The sequence below is a fragment of the Lissotriton helveticus genome, chromosome 9 (assembly GCF_964261635.1).
Source record: "Lissotriton helveticus chromosome 9, aLisHel1.1, whole genome shotgun sequence".
Taxonomy (NCBI): Eukaryota; Metazoa; Chordata; class Amphibia; order Caudata; family Salamandridae; genus Lissotriton; species Lissotriton helveticus.
Window position 1 is genome coordinate 780,805,636 of NC_136070.1, and position 19,348 is coordinate 780,824,983.

Here is a 19,348-nt window from a genome sequence, read left to right on the forward strand (position 1 = left end):
TCTCTGGTTAGTAAGCACATCCATATATATTGTGCTGATTCTCAGCCTAACATTATAAGTCTAAACTACATTAGTAGACCCTCTAAATATGTGGGTGCTGACTACTCAGGATTATGGTGCACCCCTACAAAATTCAAAATTACATGGCGCTCTCTCACAACCAAATATGCAAAGATTTGAGAGGAGTTTGTGTGACTCTTACCATGTCCCTCTACTCCACCAGCTTCAGCACCACCTTCTATTTCTTCAATTATTGTAGTATTTATAATGCTTCAGGTTTGCTCTTCCTAGGGACCTAGTTTCAGTTCTGTTGGTAGTCCTTCTTCTGTAGCTAAAGTTTGTAGTCTGTGTTTACAAAGTACATGCCTCTGTCAACATTTATGGTCTTGAAACTGCTTTTTACAGTAATCTACTCTCCAGAGGTATGAAGAAATAGAAATAACGTTGTTTGTGATCTGCTGCCAAATTCTACTTCTCACCATGGCAGTGTTTATTTTTGTACTAAATGACTGTTGCATTGTATGTTTGCATTAGCATATGTTAGCATAGATTCTCTGCACAAGACATGTTTTCTTTTGTCAAGCATTTTGGATTCCAAGTGAATGTTGATCTTTGAATCAATAAACCTTTTAAGTAACCTGGATTTGTGGATATAACAATGGCGATGACCTTGTGAGGCATCTTGCCTATTTCGCAGCACAGAAGAGGATTGCCTCACTCACCCAAGAATTTGAAGGATTCTGGAAATTCAACATTTGGATTAATTCATCTGCCTGGATTTTGTATTTTGGAAATATGGTAATTGAGGTACAGAGATGATCAAAGAATTGACACAATATAAAGTGACCAGCATTTTATTTTCTTGGGAGCGGCCGTCTGGTGTTTTTTTGATTCAAACGTCAACCACTGGTCTTCCAGCGAATCTTTGTATTACATTCTATTTGTGGCCGACATCTCTGGAACGTAGTCTGTGCTCCGCCGAACGTTGCTGCAGCTTCAAGGATCATCATATGAATCGTTTGACTACTGCGCAGCATGCAGACAACATTATGCTGCGTGGCAGCCATTTTGGTAAAGGCAGAAGGAAAAGTATTGTCGGTATTGGCAAGGGAGCTCGTTATCGACTAAGGAAAATTATTTTCAGCGTTTCCAGGCAATCGCGCAGTACAAGAAAACCTTCCGGTATGCCATTCATCTGTCCATACATAACGCTGACATCAAGGAAGTTTTGCTCATCTATAGTTAGACTTCTTAAGGTTCCCATCTGTCCCATGCACAACGCTGACATTGAGGGGCTCTATCCATTCTGCATTTAGACTTATATTGATTTATTGGGGTTTAGGAGGTAATACATTTAATTTGCCATGGACTTCGAGCCTCCCGCCAAGTTTTTCCATAGCACAGGAGGACCTTTTATTCCATGGGTCAGCCGGAAAGAGGAATTCTTTACTTATATGAAAGCTATAGAATGGAGAACGTATGAGAGCATAACAAAAAAATTTACTTCTACATGGTTTGGGATCGGAAGGCCAAGTTGTATTCAGAACATTACCACAAGTAAGGCCATCTCAAGGTCAAGACAAGATGGGTGTATACAAATAAGCTGTTTTGAGGATGGAACTGACGTTTAAATCTACCATGAGTTTAGATTTGACGGATTTAAGTTTTACACAAGAGCTCAGAAAGAAGAAGAGTCATTTGATGAGTTTTTGACGGCACTAAGGGCATTATCCATGCTTGCAATTTTAGCGCTATTACTGATGAGATGATCTGGGATTAAATCATAGTACATGTGAGGAACAAGAAAGTTCAAAAGCAACTATGGCTGATGGGTGACCCTAAGTTACAAGATGCAATAGCCACTGCTAAGGCGTTGAAGCCGTCTGAAAAGTGGATGTTGGCTGTAAAAAGTGCTAATGTGAGAATGGACTATACTGAGGAAGTGTGTGTAGTGAAGAAAGTGGAGTGTGTGCAAGCATGTGAGGAAGAATTGGAGTCAGACGAGAGGTAAAGTGTCATAAATGGCAGAGAATTGTGAGAACAAATCAGAGTGTGATTGCAAGTGTGGTTCTAGTAGCATTGAACTTTCAGTGCTGTCTATTCAGGGGAATGGGGGAAGTGTAACAGGGAAATTTGCGAGGAAACGTCCCATATGTAGTGGATGTTTTTCAGAAGTGGAGATAGACCTTATGGCGGATTCAGGATGGCATTTAGACCATTGTTAGTAGGAAGTTGTTTTGGGAAAAATTTGGTCACACGTGGGACCTTCAATGCTTGCATCAATCTGATGTTGTAGCTGAGTGTTTTGACGGTTCCATTAACGCAATGGATGGTTATGTTTCTGTGGTTGTGAATTTAAAGGGAGGAGTGCCCCGTTTATGCTTTATGTTGCGGTGAAAGGGGTGAATGTTTTAGTTTTGAGAGACCTGTGGAAATTGGGTTTAGTATTGAATCCTCGCAGCAAGGAACCTGCTCTGCTGTGTGAAGAAGGGTATGAAAATTGCCAATCTTCCACTGGGGAGCGTGATGCAGAGAAACGCCTGAGACAAACTCTTCAGGAGCGTGTTTTTAGAGCACTTAGAAAAGTAGAAAGATTTTACACATAGGATTAAGCTTAAGGGTGATGCCGCACCAGTCAGGCAGAAATTGAGAAGTGTGCCTATCAATGTAAGAGATGAGTTGAAGGATATGTTGGAAGACTTAGTCAGAGAAGGAATAATTGAAGAAATTGAATGAAGTGAATGGGTTTCTCCCATCATTTTAGACAGCAAACCTGATCAGAAATTGCACATGTGTGTAGATTTCAGAGTTAAAGGCAAATATTTTGATTGCCATCTTGTGCCAAATATTAACGCCTTAACCGCGGCGGTTTTTCCGCCACGGTGCGGGCGTTCTATTGAGTGGGCGGGTCTCCATCGGCCGTTGGCCAATGGCAGCACAGGGGAGGGAGTGCTCCCGCTGGCCGTTGGCACGGAAGGGGTTAATGAAGTTGTATAAGATGCTGTTAGTTGAATAGTCTAAACATTTAACTGCATTTATTACTCCACAAGTTCTATACAAATTTATGGGTATGCTGTTTGTGTTAGCCTCTGCGGCTTATGTTTCCAGAGAGCCATGTTTCATATTTTTAGATATGTTGGGGATTTTGTTAAGTGTTTTCAGGACAATATTTCAATTTGTTCTCACAATGAAGAAGAATGCAACATATGATTGAAGTATGCACCAGATTAGCAAAACATGATTTAACTCTAAAGGGTCACAAATGCAAGATGTTTAAGAGGTCGGTGGAGCATTTGGGACACGCACTGTCAGGTGATGGGGTTGTACCGGAAAAGTTCAATGCTGATGCCATTATGAATGCACCTGCACTGTCCACCAAAGATAAATTACTGTCATTTGCTGGTATGTGCAAGTACTACAATACATTTATAGAGAATTTCGCTAACAAAATGGAGCCTCTTAGGGAGCTATTGAGCTATTGAGGCATTATGTCAGTTATGTGTGGTCTGACAAACAACAAGGTGCGTTTGAAAATATAAAACAAGAAATAGTGCAAGCTCCTACTTTGAACCGATTTTGCATTGGAAAGGAGTGTGTTACAACTGCGGACGCCAGTATGTATGAAGTGGGCAGTGTACTTGCTCAAAAGTGTGGTAGGGAGGAATGGAACAAGGCTTTTGCCTCCTGCCCTTTTAGTGGAACGGTACGAGGTATGCTGTGATCGAGAAGGAATTAGTGTCTTGCATGTTGGCTATTGAATATTTCAGGAATTATATTTGGGGTAGCAAATTCATTCTTAGGACCAATCACAAACCTTTGGTAAACATTCTATCTCCTGGAGGGGGTTGGCACTCCACAGCACGCATTGCAAGGCTCACTTCAAGATTGCAAGAATATTTTTAAAACTGAATATGTACTGGGTAAGAAAAATGTGATGTTTGCTGTCTGCATGATGAAGAAAGTGAGTCTGAAGCAGATGTGATGATTGTCACAATTAAAGATGTCTATACCAGTAATTTGGGGGACATTTCAGAAGAGTTCTAGAAATAGTGTGAGTTAGCAGGCAAGGTATTGCAGTTCACCAAGAAGTGTGTTTGGAAGGATGACCTAAGAGGAGCAAAATTAAATCGCAGTGTTTGCCCATGTACAATGTAGCTAAAGAATTGTAAGTTGAAGGCGATTTTGTATTTAAAAGGGGAAAATGTGTAACGCCTGTTTGAGTGCGGGAGATCATTACTAAGTTATCTCACAAGGGATATCCTGCAATGTCCGCTTTGAAACGTTTAGTCTGCATTCATTTTTGGTGACCCGGTATGTATAGGGTGATTGATAGGTTTGTAAGGGAGTGTGAGATGTGTTCTGGAGATGGAAAGATGGTGAAGGTCAGTACTCCACCTTTGAAAAGCAGCGTATGGCCGGAGTTGCCATGGCAAAAGGTGGCATTTGATATATCGGGACGGTGGAAAGATGGTGAAGGTCAGTACTCCACCTTTGAAAAGCAGCGTATGGCCGGAGTTGCCATGGCAAAAGGTGGCATTTGATATATCGGGACCTTTTAATTTCTTGCCGATGGATGCTAGGTTTGCTCTAGTTTTAATTGATTACCATTCTAGGTGGCCAGAAGTTAAGTTTACGTCACAGGCCACCATGGGAGCAGTTGTTGAGTTCTTAAAGGAGATATTTGCTTGTGAAGGATGTCCATCTGTTATGGTTACGGACGATGGTGTTTAACTCACTAGTGCAGAGATGGAATCTTTTCTTAAACATTGCAATACTAAATATGTAAATGCAGCTTTATGTGAACTGCACGAGAATGGCTAAGTGGAAAGGTTCAACTGCAAGTTGAAGACCTATGTGATGGGGGCTAATGCCAAGGGGGTACATGGAAGAACAATTTGAGGGAAAGGCTATGGTTTTACTGCATAACTCCTCATTCCACCACTGAAATTACGATTTGTAGTTTGAGTCAGCGCGCTACTGATCACGTGACTGGAGCAACGGAGCAGCAGAGCAGAGCAGCAGTGAAGGCAAGCAGGCAAGCGGCAAGAGTTGCGGCACGAGGTGGAGGCGGGCGGAGAGAAGTGCAGCTCCCGGCTCCCGGCTCACACATCACCCACAGCCCCTCCCTACACCGCCAAGCCTGAACCTCCGTACCGCTGCACCGCCGTCAGCGGGACTCTGCGGGTGCTGGGGACAGGTTCATCCAGCAGGTCTATTCCTGCTCTTTGACTCTGTGTCCCTGCGCTACCACCCAGCTCCTTCTGCTTCGGTGCCACATCACAGGCAGCCCTGCCCTCATTCATCGCAGGTCATAGCCAGTTTATGCCCCCCTGGTTTAGCGCTGTGGGTCAGTGGTGGAAGTGGAAGAGTTACGCACCACCGCAGCTGCCGACTCCATTGCTCTCGCTGCTGCCACTGCCCTGCGGTCTGTGGGCTGTCCGGCGGGCCATCCGGGCCCCGGAGGGGCAGGCTACGAGGCGGCGCGCCCCGGGGGGGGCCGAACCCAGGTGGCAGAATCGAGCCGGAGAGCAGGCAGTAAGACGTGTGAGCTTCCTGCATCTCCAGGCAGGAGAGTGGCAAGCAGCTGGTACCCCAACCAGCACTCCAGCTGATTGTGCAGTGCCTTTAAAGAGGCCAAGAGAAGTAGGTGGGCTTCAGAAGTTTCCGAAGAGCTCACACGTTTAGCAGAACCAGGTTCTAGTCCTCGCTGATCCGTTCACGTGCCAGAGGAGGAGCAGAGCGTAGGTGGCGGCGAAGGCAGCGGAGGCAAAGGGAAGGTGGCGGACTCGCCGACAGCCGCCTGGGGCTTCCGCGTTTCCAGCGCTCCTTGCCGGGGTGAAGAGGTCGCGAAGAGGTCGCCCCCCCCCCACGCGTACCGCACATCCAACTGTCTGGCAAAGGAGGTGAGGCCGCGCAAAACCGGCTTAAGGCGCGGGAGTCGAGACGCGAGCTCGGCTGCCGGTAGAGGCAGCCGCGAAGTAAGTGCCCGGGGAGCTGACTGGGAAGGCAATCCGACCATGTCTGATTCGCCTGCGGCCCCCCCGTGACCTCCGCTCGCAGGCCGGACTCTCGCAAGCTACTCCGCCGCTGCTGATTCATCCTGTCTCATAACTCAGCCTCAGAGAGTTAAAACTACTAACACGATCTATCACACCCCATCCTGCACTTGCAACTTGCAGAAGCCACAGAACCACAGAAAATTACAGAAAACTCATTGGAAAAATACAGCTTTCTTATAATCCTGACAAATCTGATAAAATCTACTGCTCCAGATCACAGGTTACAGGAGCCAGGAGTTAAGACTCAGGGGGCTTCAGGGGCCTTACCGCAAGGCTCAACAAGCCCTTTAAGCCACAATTCATCAAAACCCATCATACCTCGCCACTAATGGATAAGGTGATAAGCGGTTGAAAAGCGGTTGACGCGGCCAAGGAGGACGAACAGCTAACACCCACGAGCTCTCCAGCTTTCCACACTTCCGACCTGCCATCGCCAATAGCTGGCGGCGAGCAGAAATACAGTAATGCGAACAAGAAATTCGGCGCTCCTACAGCGCCAAGAGATACCCCGCCCTCATAAGACAGCAAAGCGCCTTAAAGAAAAAATGCTTTACCCCTTTAGTGGAGGAGCCTCTAACATGGGGCCAGAGTATAGAGAAGAAGTAGAGGCGGAGGTAGTAGTGAACTACAATGGAGATACCTCAACAACAACTCCCCGGGCAAACAAGCCCCAACAGCGTCTGCCTACACCCCCACACGGGTCAACGCCAGCACCAGATAAGGGCTCACCTCTAAGTAGTCATAAAAAAACAATCGCCAATATTGCTAACAACAGAGACATACGGGACTTTTTTCCTCATAAAATGCCTAACTGTTCACACCTGTATGCAGACCAAGAGAATGATATAACTAACTCGCACACAGCCGCTAACTCACCAGGAAACAAAATTCTTTTGAGCCCAGCAACCCCGCTATCACCAAAAATAATCATAGCACCGGGTGGCCTACCAGTGCATACAAAAACTACACCGACCTTGCCTAAAAACAACACCGGCTCACCTAGCCCTCATGCAATAGTAACCCAACAAGCCTGGGACACCCAAAGGGTTTTTTCAGCCGATGGCGCGATTAAAGCACACCAGGCAACAGGGCTGCCCCACAATAAGGGGGTTGGCAAAACTCGTACCTCAGCACTCAGTGCATACGCAGAGCCATTTCAAAACTCTGCAACATCCCATTCAACCCTAGTTAGCCCTGGATTTTACCATAACGGCATTAGACACAATCAACAAGACCAGGGGGCGGACCACATAATGGAGAAGCAGCAGGCTAAACTGGATCATCACCTTGTACTGATTAATGAGGTCTTGTCCTCAATGGTAAATGCAGCCATAATGCACGCCGACAAGTTAGACGTCCAGATAAGCCTACTTCACACAGTCGCCGGCCTGATATCAGGCATAGATTCCAAACTAGAAGCCTTGAACTCTTTAGTTCAACGCGCCCAGGCAAATACAACAGCCACATTCAAGCCACAGGACTGTGGATGTAGCCCGGTGCTGCTCTGCTTGGAAAAACTGCCAGTAATAATGAATTCACTGATTGAAGATCTATCAGCAGAATCCAGCAGACATAGGAGCAACGAAAATTTGAAGTCGGCAAATATAGATAACACTCCATCCGGGACACAGACGACTGTTGACTCTAATGGCAAAGAACTCCAGCAGGACATCATAAAGATGTCGGCAACTGAACCAAGCAGGACACCAAGCAGGACGCTGCCAAAGAACAAGCAAACTTAAACAGCTTGCAGGTGACAAGCCTTGAAACTGGCCACCTATCCTGGAAAAATAAGAAAAAATTAAAAAAGCTAAACAAACAAAGAAAAAACAATCATAACCAAAATGGTTCAATTAGGCTGTGGTTACTGCCGGAAACCAACGAAAACCCTATGCACAGTATAAACAACGTCGTGCCCACCACACATCAAAATCCTCCAACCCTAGATGGAAAAGCTATTTGGCCGAATAACTCAATTAAAATCAATCTTGACCCAACCCTTGGCAATACGCACGAAGGCCTAGGCCAACGCTCAAAAAATTGGGATTGAAGTGCCGTAATACCCAGCGGGCATCCCAAACTTCATGAGGAACAAACTACTCGGGCAGGCAGCTAGGCACTGCCTGAATCCCAGGTACCACATCGAGACAGCCCAACGCCGATCAACGCAACGGATAAAGCCTTACATGGCAAAACCAGAATCTCACCAAAGGAAGACAACCAGAGAATACGCTGGAAGGACTCCAATGACTTCAACAAGACAGCAGTAAATGAAACAAGCGAAGTTTTTCCACCGATAACAAAAACGGGCACCACAAACCATGCAAACGACGAAGTCAATGCTGTGTCACGGCAAACCCGTCAGGATTTAATTAGCCAAGATTCATCCATAAAAGGGACATATAAGTCTCATATCCCACATACACAGGACGATCTGAAACTATGCCTCCAGCCAGAATATGCCTCACAGGGCAAGTAGGACATACTCAACCGCAGCAACCTACTAAAACTCTTTGCGAACATCCCAGGCCTGGAAAATATAAAGTCATCTGACATCGATACTGTATCCTTTTTCATGCAAGGACCAGGTGACATCAACGAATCTACAGAACTGTTTTTTTAAAACCCAGACATAACCCACACACTAAAAAGAAACTACAAATTACTGGAAGATTGGGGCATAAAAATCACGAGTCGGCCGACAATAAAATACCCTATGCCTTTGAAATATGCCCACTTGCAGTATCAAATTGACCCTAGAACACCGGACATACAAAGAGAGAACTCGAAAGCAAAGTTGCCACTCCCACCCTTAAAAACACTCTCTATACTCCATGGGGGTGAAAGTGGAACAAACACAAAATTGCCAAGCGATGGGTTACTCAAGGTCACTACAAACATTAGCAAAGGTACCTGGAGCTGCTCAATTCAGACCAACTCAAATGAAGATTGGTCTTGGGTGCCTCGAGCCTTAGCTCATAATTCCGAAACTCCGCACTGTTGCAATTAAGACTACACCACCGCATTGGCAGGCAGATTTACCAGGTATAAAACAGAAAAGGGAGACAACTTGGAAACAGAACTTATCTATTATGTCCTGGAACGTAGCCGGGATACTAAAATTAACACAAAATCCCGCTACATCCCAACTCTTCACAGATATAGATATAATCTGCATGCAAGAAACGTGGGCTATTAAACCAGTTTCTATCAGGGGATTTGCGGACTATCATAAACTGGCTGTTAAAGAGAACATCTTCGGCAGACCGTCAGGAGACATCTCCATATATATCAGGCTCTCACGGAAGATACAATTTCGGGAAATTACAACAACGTCAAATTTGTATATGGCCGGCATTTTGAAATGCCTTTCATTAAGTAAGGGCACATTGTCTATATTACTGATCAATGTTTATTATAACCCTAATGGACGGGGAAAAAAGGAAAAACTCTCCGAGTTACTAGAAGACATCGAAAATCTCCTCTTACAATTTGCCCACATGGACTCAATAATTCTCGGGGATTTCAACACACATAACATTGGAGATAAATCAGTAGAAAGCTACAGCTCCCCCGCGACGGTAGCATTCAACGCTCTCTTGCATGCCTATCAGTTGGCATCAGCCCACTCCCTACTCTCAAAGGATTCTCCAGGAAACCTCTGTCCGTCAACTTACAACAATCTTACCACAATTGACTATATCCTTTTAAGCTCTCGGCTACAGAGTCTAATGACAAGGTATAAAGTCGCACAGCGGAAGGAAAGTGATCATGCGGCTCTAATAACAACCTTAAACCTGACAGCAGACAACCACCACACACTTAAACAACTGGGATCGACAACCGGTATTGAACAGCACATATAGGTAAGAAGGATTAAATGGGGCGCAGGCCCTATACATAAGTTTGAGGAATGGAAAAAAGCATGGGTGGACGGCACATTAAAAGAAACAAACAGGGACATAATTAAAGAATGGGACCAGCTTGCCTACAATCTAGTAATACTTCTACAAGAAGGGAAAATAAGTAAAACTAACTATTATCCGAGGCACAACCTTGGTGATATACTTGCAATCCGAGAAAGCGCGAAACTAGTGCGCATCAAACGAAAGACTTACCTGAAAACCGGTTCAACTAAAGATAAACAACTCCTGCAGGAAACAGCAAAATCACATTCAAAGCAAGTTTTGGTGGAAAAACGGAAACAAACTGAAGCAAAGTGGCTAAAGATCTTCGGACTGCTGAGTCCCAGTAAAACGCAAGAGTTCTGGCAATACCTTAATACTTTAAATCAAGGGAACATTCAGAGAGAGAACTCAATTGACTCTGACATCTGGATAGCCCACGTGACATCTTTATACAAAGAGGAAGGCATCCCAAATCATTCAAACACAGAATCAGACAACGTAACACAACTGACTAACCCAAAAAATTCATACACAGTGGAAAAAAAGTTAGTCAACACAATATTTAAAAAAATCAGACCCAATGGAGCGCCAGGACTCAACGGCCTGCCGGGCTCCCTTTTCAGGCAAGACACAGACTTTTTGGTCCAAAAATCTGTCTGTGTTATATGCCGAATGTCGACTGGCAGGGAACGTACCGGATTCTTGGCGCGGATCGCTCCTGCATCCCATCTATAAGAAAGGATTTAAATCAAATCCACAAAACTACCGTATGATTGCACTCGCCAGCACCCTATTAATGGAACTCGCAAACTGGGTCAGTAAGGAAGGCCTCCTGCCATTTTATCAAACAGGGTTCAGACCAGGAGCTTCAACAGTGGATAACATCATAGCGCTCTCATACCTAACATACAAGGCAGTGGCACGAAAATCTCTCCCTATCTTTGCCTGCTTCATTGACTACACTGCGGCCTTTGATGGTGTCGACCGCTCTATTCTTTGGCAGAAACTGGTTACCTGGAATATCGACCCACATTTACTAAGATCAATTATATCCCTTTATTCAAGCACATGGGTCAGAATTAAGCTGTCAACTACGTCAGCCTCAGAGAAAATTGACACCAATCGCGGCTTGAAGCAAGGATGCGTACTAGCCCCGATGTTATTCAACTTATACACTGCAGACATGGGCAAAGCCTTGATGGGAGCATCACTAGCAACTCCCCGTCTTGGGCATACCAAGATCCAATTATTGCAGTACGCTGATGATCTGGTACTACTAGACCATACTAAAATTGGGCTTCAAAAAGCCTTAACGGCATTGGGTATATACAATGCAAAAAACAAACTGACCGTGAATGCAGCCAAATCAAAAATAATAATATTTGGTCCTTTTCTGAAATAAAAACGATAAAATGGAAGATAGGACAACTGACGTTGGACTGCTCACGACAATACAATTACTTGGGAGTTTGGCTTTGCGAGACAGGGCGGCCAGGAATACACCTAGAGAAAATACGGGCAAAAGGGTAAAGTATCTCGTACGCCCTGGGGAAGCTGCATGCAACTCTACATATCCCTACGACAACAGCCATTCAAAGAGTATTAAGGGCGAAGCTAATACCATCATTAAATTACGCTCAGCAGGCCTTTCCAGGTAAACTATCAAGCACCCTGGAAAAAATCCACTGCTTGGCCTATAAAAAACTATTCCACCTACCCTCAGGCACCAGAAACACTCTGGTGCGGCTCGAATTCAGCTTGACACAACAAAAGCTTGAGGAACTGGCCGCAATCAGCAAATACTTTTATCTCACAACCGCGGCCCCAGAAAACTCGCTGAAATCTAGCATAAAGAGCATTTTCCTGGAAGAAAAGAATCCGTGCTCAAATATTCTCTCCTCTGCTAAAGAAACTCTGAACCTTGTTGTGGATAACTGAGACCCCGAGTTATTCAATTATGCCACCATTAAAAGCGCAACAAAATGATAAGTCCGGCTCTGCTCACGCATCACTGATCTGCAAGCATTGGAACTAAAAGGCTTCCATGAATCGCTAATACTACCGCAGCTGGCACAGACCTCGAAACCGCACCTTATCCAAGCAGTGGGCAAGGCCGCAGTTAAGAGGATTTTAGCGCTCCGACTACACCCCCTGCCCCTTAAAGAGCTTTACTCCATGAGTAGACTTGAGATAACGCCCTCTGAAGGCCGCTTATGCAAGTATAAACAAGAGAGCTTCGCTCACATCCTGTCCGCTGAGCGTAACTGCTATTTAAAGCCAATTCTACTCAGACGAGTAATTAGAACGATAAAGGAGGCGGTCAACTATCTATTCACAATGGAAACAGTGGAAGATATGGCTGTGTTCAGCAAATTCATCCAACAGACACGCCGGAAGCTGACGGCCCTGCACAATTAGGTCAGCGGCCGTTAACTGCTAACTCAATGAGACATTTCAGTTTACGAAGAAATGGACTAATGAACTTAGTTTTTTAATCATGCTTTTATTTATTTTTACGTTTTTCCCTTTTCATCTTTCATTATTTTACCTCCGATATGATATCAATGTTTACTTAAAGTTTGACGTCTTCTTTAACGGTTTTGAGTAACCAAATAAAGTTTTTATTCATTCATTCATTCATTCACTGAAATTATCCCTTTCAAGTTGCTAACGGGTAGGAATCCCGCTTCTAGGCTGTATCCATGGTGGTTCAAGGAAAAGTGGGATGGTAAGAAAGAGGAAGGTACAGTAACTGATGTTGTTGAGAGGGTGAGAAGAAAACAAGATAAATATACAGAATGGTATGATGCAAATGGAAGGTGAAGTCAAAATTGTGAGTGAAGAATCGAACAGGTTAGGCCGGGCAGTGAAGGTTTGGAAGGTATTCCCTAACTGTGTGATTACTCAGGATGGTAAGGTGTGGAATGTGATGAGGGTTGCAAAGGGCACAGGTGGAGGTTTCTGTGATAGTGATGAGGAGGTGAGGATGGTTTCCTGGTGAACATGAGTAGGATATTGTTTTACAGAGATGGTGAAGACAATAACAAAAGGAATGGTGTGTCTCATGATGAGGAGGTTTCTAAGATTCTGTAGCCTCCAGAGTAAGGGGGGCTGGAAGTAGTAGACATTTACAAAAGACATTTGCTGATTTTATTAAATAGAAAGGTTTATTATGCTTTAATGTAATTTGTATTTTGATAGGTTTCTATATAAATATTTATTGTACTTTTAGTTATATTGTATTTAGATTTTTATAGTGGAAGGTTTGTGTGACGGAGGAGATGTGTTACATTGTATGTTTGTATTCACATATATTAACATATATTCTAGGCACATGACATGTTTTCTTTTGTAAAGCATTCTGGATCCCAAGTGAATGTTGATCTTGGAATCCTGTGTGTATGCTAGAGAAGGCCTGTTGCTGTCCCAGAGACTGGACGCATTGCTCTGTTGCTGATCTATAAACCTTTTAAGTAACCTGCATTTGTGGATTTAGAAATGACCAATTAATTTTCGCTCTTCCTTTACTATTTCTTCAAATAGTACTTGTAGTTCTGCTTCACTGAATTTGACTTTCCTCAGTATCACAAAGGCCATTATTGATGACTGATATCTTATCTCCAGCGGATGTCCATTTTATTGGAAGGATTACTTTGGATTCCAAATCTAAAGTGGCAGCTGAGAAGGAGCAGTAGAAAGAACGTAGAATAAAATATGTTTCTTTTGATCCAAACACACAAAATAGTCTTCTATGATGAGAAGAGAGCAAACAAGCCATTAATTATTGCATATTTTCAGTTTTTATATGTCATTTGCTGTCAGGCACTCTCTGTACATGCATGTTTCTGTGCAGTAATACTGGCAGGTTTTATTGCACAGAAAAATCACATTCGGAAACATCATATGAGAAATGTAAAAATGATAAACCTGATACCATGAGACAAGGAAAAAACTTGCAATCAAGAGGTTAACAATCAGATTTACCACCTGGTAACAACATTGCTGCACCTGGATATGGCTGAAATCTAAATCATCGCCATAGTCTCCAGCCTGATAGGTCATTGCTGCGAGTGTGGCTGAGAGCCAGCAGAGATTGCAAGATAAACAGGGGTGCTGGTTGTGATAGCTTTATATGTTATGAAAGCTGGTTTTGACAATTCTTTGAGCTGGCAAAGGGAGCCAATTGAGTTGCATCAGGATTGGAGTGATGTCATCATATTTCTTCAGGCCTTGGCTGAGATGTCATGAGATGTGAGATTACGAGGATTTAAACAGACATCATTCTTTACAGATTAGCTTTTTTGCCCTGCATACTTCAATCTCCTATTTATGTGAATGCCCGTGGACAGTCACTTTCTGCTTCCAGCACACCACTTGTGGTTCTGCTTCACTTTCCTCTTTATAAACAGCAATGTTCTGGAGCTCTGACAACTAGTCCTCGATTATACCCACCCAGAATCTCTATGACTTGGTTCTGTACAGTGTTCTCTCAGGGGTGTGGCTGTCAGTGGTGCAGTGGCATTGGGGTCCAGAGAGCAGGAGGGCCTAGTCTGCCCCACACTAGCTGTAGTTGGTTGTTTGGCTGCTCGCTGAAATTATTTTCGAGTTCCTGCAAAGGCCTGGCTCTGTATTTACAGTAAGATGGGGGCAGGGAGACTTGCTTTAATGACCTGAGTGTTCTTGCTGTAACACTACTTCCTGTTACATAATGCTGTTCCAGGCTAGGTGATATCTAAGGGGTACTGTCCTTTGAAGACTAGGCATGATCTGTGACTGCCTATTGGGGTCTATAAACACAACTGCTGAGGTCTTTTAGTGTTACAGAGTGATTCGGCGCACACCTGGGTAACCGCTAAGTAGTTAATATCAAAAAGGTAAACAGTGTAGGCAATGGGGCGAGTGGTAATACCTCACAACCACTCAAATAGACCAGAAAACTGGTCTTAGTACTAAATTAGAACTGCAGTGCCCCTGCACTAAACACACTATGTAATGATACAATGGTACACATTGAGTAGTTACATGCAATAATATAGCTTCTTGCAGCAATCTAAACAAATAGTGGAAATTCAAAATTCAGTGACCAAGAGCAAAGTGGAAGGCGTAATTAAATGTAAAGTCCGTTCTTTAAGTGTTCATTTTCTGTTTAATGTTCCAATTCATAAGCCAACACGTGTTTCATCGCAGGGAACAACTGCGAATCTTCAGGGCGGGAAAAAGACAATTAGGTTCCTAGTTTGTATACTGGGGTGTTAGAGCCCGGTCTGGGCGAGGTAAGAAATCCCAATATTCGGAATTCCAAATTGAAAGCAGATTCTATAATTGAGATAGATCTCGATTTTTCACAAGTAAGGTGAAAACCGGGAGGAGAAAGGTCTTCGTGGTTGGGCGGGTGTGCCTCTGTTCACGGAGTGCCTTGTCTTGTCGACGAAAATCTCCCTCTTTCAGTTTCCCGGCGCCGTGTTTCTGGGCCTATTGGAGGTCCCTTGCACCTCTCCCAGTTTGCTCAGCACCATTATTGACTCCTCACATCTACCACCAGACATTGCTGAGACAATGCTGTGCAGCCCCTCAAGACTCTAGGCATTTTCTAATTTTCCACTTGTGACCTGCCTCCACTGCCACCGGCCTCTGTGTCTTATCATCACATCTCTTGCAGCTTTCCTTAGTGATCTGACCTGATACACTCTCCTACAGCACACAAAGCACACACACACTCCCGTACACACCATGCCAAAGTTTACAGTTAAATTTTAACCTCAACCATCTCTCACAACACTGACTCCATGCATATTTCACTGTCTCACTAAAAAAACCTATCCCTACCTTCCACCTCTCAAGGGTGCAGTTGTCTAGTCTTAGCCTGTCCATAGCCTGCTAGCCCTGCTATCCTCAACCATTGGGCTTACCTCTTGTACTTCATTTCCAGCATTGACTAACACACAATCTCCATCCACTGCACCAACTGGCCCTACTCAACTGTTTCTTAGACCAGCTGAAGCCCAATGGTCCTGCCATAAACCAACTCTCATTTAAAGTCCATTTCCACCCAAACCCTATATCTGACAAACAACTTCATAACATCAAACAATGCCTTTTCAATTTGATAATCACCACAGCTGTGACTGAACACAACTCTAGTGCTGATGTCCCACTCACTAACACCCACCCTCTTAACCTTTTCCCACCAGTTCTAACACACATACATACCAGCCTACCCTAATCACATATTTTCGACTTACATTTTCCAGCTTATTCATACCACAAATAAGCAACTGTACAGCAAATGACCCACACTTTCCACTCCTCATAACATGCCGTCATCAGTGTAATCCTTTACTTCAGCAATAGACCACATAAAGAAGCACTCACTCCAAGTTCAACATGAAGGGCAACTGGTTTCGATTTTGTAGCACCCAATGATCAATACAAATTAGACCGGAATTAGAAAACACCCAACCCTCACCTCTAGCCTCCTGACGAAACATACCGCTCCATTATACAATGCTTTCTAACTTCTCTCTCAAAAGTGTTCTTCACAATCAAGCCACCTATCTGCAAACTTCAACACTCTTATAGCCTACCACCGCCTGCTCCCCAGCCTCTACCACCAGCATCCATATAGCTATTCAGCCATTGCTTTACCCTACAGCCTTATCCAACTACCCCACCACCACTCCACATAAACATAATTGTTCATGTCCCCAGAAACCTCTGTTACTGTTGTTAATCTAGGGAAAAACTCTAGAATGTGCTGATCTTAATGTTCCTGATTACTAATCACTCCACTCCTCCCACTGACTATCACAAAAACCTCCGCAACATTCTCACATGTCAACTAATTAAACTCACTTGCACAGACCTGCCTGTCTCCAGTTCTTAATAAACACAAACTCATATTCCTCAGACCTCTCATCCTCCACATAATACTGTATGTCACCCTTGACATCCTTGATAAAGTCAACATATGGCCCCCTCTCCATACTCCACCAGAATGCAATGACATTGCACTCAAATTCCCCCTTTCAGAACCTATATCAAAGCTTAATCCAGCAACACACATCCATCATCCCACACCACCTGCCTGCACACCCATCATTTAAAAAGAAAGGTATGCTGATCTGGCATACACACAATTTTCACTCCGGAAAATTCCTGGAACTACTGGCAACCAGGACACCTCACTTGCAACCTGCACCGCTCACAATAACCTTTCACTACACCACCCTTTCCACACAAAACTCAACCACTGTCCTATTCCCTGAAATCAACTATGACACATGCCAGCCTTTGGGGGCAGCCTGAAAATCATGGAACAAGTGTGAGAGGCCAAATGGAACTCCACAGAATAATCAGTGGTACACTTGGACATTTCTATTAAAAATGCTTGGGCAGATCAGTAGTTAATACGTGTTACACCACCTGGGAGTCCAGTAAATGCAGAAAAAGAGGAGGCTTGTCTGTGCACACCCTGTACCATTAACTCCCATCCCGGACAGAAAACCCTAATTCATTGGCTGATCATTTGCTTGCCTAACTGCCTCTGCCTCATTCTACTACTGCATATTTTTTTTTTGTTGTCCTCATTTACCTCAGAAACACCATTCCATTTCCCGTTACTGGGTTTTCCTGCCCTTTTATTGGAAATGAGAGAAAATAGGAATTCAAAACGGTACAGCCCTTGGAATGTGAAGACCCCTTTTTCTCCTGACAGCTATTCCTACAAGTAATATCTGCCCGATAGGATGTGCACCAGCAGAGGCGGTGAAGGCTTAATCATTGGACCCCTCTTTTGACCTGCTACCGACTTGCATCTAACTAGCTTATAAATGGCTGCCAATAGTTATATATTTTCTTCCTATCAGCGGGTATGTCCAGACTAACAATACTTTTTATGGCCAATACCCAGTCTTCATGACGTGGGGGGGTTTGAGACTACCCATTTTCTGCAGATTTCCCTGCCTGCCAACAGCATTGTGTAAAACAGCAACTTCAGGTGCCCCCTAACTTCTTTTAAATGGACCTCTAAACAGCTGAAAAAGACTAAGCAAACGCTTACCTGGATTTGTAGCCTCAGGTAATCAGACAAAGTTCTACTTACATCATCTATGAACTACTGAATCTTAGGGCAATGTAAGAACATATGGAGATCATCGCCTTTAGTTGACCATATTTCGGGGCAAGCCACATCTCCTCCTTTCCCAAATTTCAATAGCCTCAGTGGGGTCCAGTACGCCCCATGGAGTGTAAACAGATGGTTTCTCCTTAAATAGGCAGTTTTAACTATTTTATAAAGGGTAGACATAGATTCTTGTTAATATCAAAAGAGGACTAGCTAGTTAAGGGGGAGGGGGGAGAGACTCAATAAAGTACACGTGCCAGCAAACTCATTGGTTTGTTCATGAAGCCCTCACCCATCAACCTAGTTGGTGGCATGCTTCATCATCGGGCCCACCACAGTGACACCGAATGTGCTTCAACGCCAGGTTACTGCGGAGCTGGTATATTCGCTGAGTGTGCAGTGTAGTGAGTGAGAAAGTGAATGTTAAAAAGCTATACAGTGGGTCCCAGTACCCAAGGGTAAATGAGTAAACTTTAATTACTGGGCCCCTGTTAGCTACTAAAAAGGCAAGTGGACGTATTGGAGTACAAATTATGACCACCTGTGTCCTGTGTGGTCTACATGTTTTAGCCAGGCCTTTTGTTTTAAAACTGGCTTTCCTCAGGACCAAGTGAGTATGTGAATAAGGTGCAATTAAATAAAAATACTAAATTATAGTGATTGTGTTATTCATTTTCTATGTGTCGCACTCCCTAAGGTGCGTTATATGGTAGAGGGGGATTCCCTCTTGCTTTGCTACACATAACATATAAGACGTAGACAGACGTACATGGTAGAGTCATATTAGCATGATATGATAGTTTCCACATCATTTAGCCGACTTGTAAGGTGAGTGCTCGACCTATATTCGACTAGGGTGTGGTCATGTCCAAGACATGACCTGCGTGGGTTTTATCCTACAACCGATTGTAGTGGTGGTGAACTAGAACAGCGGTTATTAGCATGGTGAGGTACAGGTAAGTAAAACACATTATCCTCACACAGGCTATTTGCTGTAAAAAGCTTCCTTGGGTCACCATGCAGAGAAAGAGACCCTAAAAGAAAGTTGTGAACGTTTTGGTTATATCCGACCTGTAGGGAGGAAGATTTCAAGAGCTTACCCCAGTGGTTGCAGTAGCGCGCTGAAATTACTCACGGAATTGTCGGTCTAGATCCTCCTTGGACCTGTCGTCCTTCTGCGGTGCCCGAAATGAAAAGATGAGGCCCGTCGGGGGTGTTTAGGTAGCCCCGTTTATTGCTTTCACCTCGGTTTGAAATGG